Source organism: Lolium perenne, chromosome 5, assembly GCF_019359855.2.
Source record: "Lolium perenne isolate Kyuss_39 chromosome 5, Kyuss_2.0, whole genome shotgun sequence".
Classification (NCBI taxonomy): Eukaryota; Viridiplantae; Streptophyta; class Magnoliopsida; order Poales; family Poaceae; genus Lolium; species Lolium perenne.
The window spans coordinates 118089868-118093307 of record NC_067248.2 but is presented as its reverse complement, the minus strand read 5'-3'; positions in this window follow the sequence as shown (position 1 = coordinate 118093307).

The following is a 3440-nucleotide window of genomic DNA, read 5'->3' as shown; positions in this document are numbered from 1 at the left end:
CCCAAATATCATCTCCCTCTTATTAGAAACCACCTTAAGAAGAGAAACAAGTATGTACAAGTATCCGGCAATTGTAACATGCAATGAATGAGTGATGTCGGCATACCTCCCCCCAAGCTTAGGGTTTTGGCCTAAGTGGAGATCAACCCCAACGAGGGTCAGGGTTCCACGCCGGTGGATCATACATGGCGTGGTCATAATAAGGTCCCTGTGCAGAAGAAAAGGGTGAAGGCTCCACATGCCCAAAATGTTGATGTGAAGAACTCGCTGCATCAGATGACAAGTCAAGGGGTTCCTCGGCCTCCTCCGTGCCGTCCCCTGCATGATGGCCACCCCCTCTATGTATGCATCAAGTTCATCTTCTGTGACCGACCAATTTTTCCTGGAATCAAGGTTAAACAAAGCAGGTGCAGGCAATCCTACTAGCCTTTCAGTTTTTTTAGTTGTTCTCCACTTTTTCTTGTAAAAGGTTATCTCGTAAGACAGGTTATTCAAATTAGACCAATCAGAAACAAAGTCATGTTTTATCATGGAAACAATATCAAGTTTCTCTATGGAGAGCTGAACATCAAGAGGGTGAGGTTCTATACCATGCATAGCTAGCAAACGAGAGGCGATGAGACCTCCACAAATTCCTCCTTTATCACGGTTAGTAGCAAGTCTAAAGGCTATCAAAGCACCCAAATTATAAGTCCTATCACATTGCAATGCAGCAGCTAGGAAAACCAAATCCTGGATAGATAACTTATTTGCATTCTTTCTAGCAAGTACGCACTTGGTGATAAAGTAAGCAAAATAGCGAATAGCTGGGAGTTGAATACTACGAATTTTACCACTCTCATCTGAGAAGCTTCTCCCTTGACAGATCATCTTGTATAGACTCAAGAGCTCCTGCGGCAGTCCCCTAACCTTCTCGCATAATCCCCATTGTGGCACTCTAATAGCTGCACAAAAATCATCAAAGGGCAGGTTGATAGTTTTATTGTAAATTTTATATCGAACCATGGGGTTAGGTTGGGACCAATGGAATTCAAAATCCTGCACCACTGACATTGTTAGTTTTGCATATTGGTAAGGTGCACCAACAACAAAACCTTCCAACCCTGCATTGGAAATCAGATTTTGAACATCTTGCAAGATTCCTGCACTCCTCATGAAATCGGTGCATGGGTATGATACGTCTCCGACGTATCGATAATTTCTTATGTTCCATGCCACATTATTGATGATACCTACATGTTTTATGCATACTTTATGTCATATTTATGCATTTTCCGGCACTAACCTATTGACGAGATGTCGAAGAGCCAGTTGCTGTTTTCTGCTGTTTTTGGTTTCAGAAATCCTAGTAAGGAAATATTCTCGGAATTGGACGAAATCAACGCCCAGGGGCCTATTTTCCACGAAGCTTCCGAAGACCGAAGAGGAGACGAAGTGGGGCCACGGGGCGCCGCCACACTAGGGCGGCGCGGACCAGGGGGGCCCGCGCGGCCCTAGCGTGTGGGGCCCCTGTGACGCCTCCTAACCTGCCCTTCCGCCTACATATAGTCTTCATCGCGAAACCCCCAGTACCGAGAGCCACGATACGGAAAACCTTCCAGAGACGCCGCCGCCGCCAATCCCATCTCGGGGGATTTAGGAGATCGCCTCCGGCACCCTGCCGGAGAGGGGAATCATCTCCCGGAGGACTCTTCACCGCCATGGCCGCCTCCGGAGTGATGAGTGAGTAGTTCACCCCTGGACTACGGGTCCATAGCAGTAGCTAGATGGTCGTCTTCTCCTAATTATGCTTCATTGTCGGGTCTTGTGAGCTGCCTAACATGATCAAGATCATCTATCTGTAATGCTATATGTTGTGTTTGTTGGGATCCGATGGATAGAGAATACTATGTTATGTTGATTATCAATTTATTACCTATGTGTTGTTTATGATCTTGCATGCTCTCCGTTATTAGTAGAGGCTCTGGCCAAGTTTTTGCTAGTAACTCCAAGAGGGAGTATTTATGCTCGATAGTGGGTTCATGCCTCCATTAAATCTGGGACGATGTGAGAAAGTTCTAAGGTTGTGGATGTGCTGTTGCCACTAGGGATAAAACATTGATGCTATGTCCGAGGATGTAGTTATTGATTACATTACGCACCATACTTAATGCAATTGTCTGTTGTTTGCAACTTAATACTGGAAGGGGTTCGGATGATAACCTGAAGGTGGACTTTTTAGGCATAGATGCATGCTGGATAGCGGTCTATGTACTTTGTCGTAATGCCCAATTAAATCTCACTATACTCATCATATCATGTATGTGCATGGTCATGCTCTCTCTGTTTGTCAATTGCCCAACTGTAATTTGTTCACCCAACATGCTATTTATCTTATGGGAGAGACACCTCTAGTGAACTGTGGACCCCGGTCCATTCTTTTACATCGAATACAATCTACTGCAATACTTGTTCTACTGTTTTCTGCAAACAATCATCATCCACACTATACATCTAATCCTTTGTTACAGCAAGCCGGTGAGATTGACAACCTCACTGTTACGTTGGGGCAAAGTACTTTGGTTGTGTTGTGCAGGTTCCACGTTGGCGCCGGAATCACTGGTGTTGCGCCGCACTACATCCCGCCGCCATCAACCTTCGACGTGCTTCTTGGCTCCTACTGGTTCGATAAACCTTGGTTTCTTACTGAGGGAAACTTACTGCTGTACGCATCACACCTTCCTCTTGGGGTTCCCAACGGATGCGTGTTGAACGGAAAGACATACGTCAACTACGCGCAGCAAGTAAATTTCTGGCGCCGTTGCCGGGGAGATCAAGACACGCTGCAAGGGGAGTCTCCACAATCCAATCTCTTTACTTTGTTTTTGTCTTGCTTTATTTTATTTACTTTCTTGTTTGTTGCATTATATCAAAATACAAAAAAAGTAGTTGCTAGCTTTACTTTATTTACTGTCTTGTTTGCACTCTATATCAAAAACACAAAAAAATAGTTACTTGCATTTTACTTAGTTACTTGCATTTTACTTTTGTTACCATGTCTAGCTCTGCACCTGTTACTTCTTCACCTGAAGAATTAGTCTTCACTTTTAAGCAAGGGGATGAGGAGAGTTTTAAAGATGCTTGGTCCAGAATTTTTACTTCTTATCGTAAAGCTGAACCTCAAATGACTCTAAGTTTGCTCCTTAGTAACTTTTATTTTGGTCTTATGATTCGCTATAGATATGCCTTGGATGCTGTAGTGGGAGGAGATTTCCTTCATTGCAATGGGGATCAAGCTTTTAATGCCATAAAGAAGTTGGTTGCATCACATGATTCAGCTAATAACTTTGATTCAGCCCTTATTAGCATTTATAATAGATTAAACACTCTTGAGACAAGTGCATCTCGCTTGAATGAAAATTATAGATATGTTCGTAACCGTCTTGATCAAGTTTTAGTGA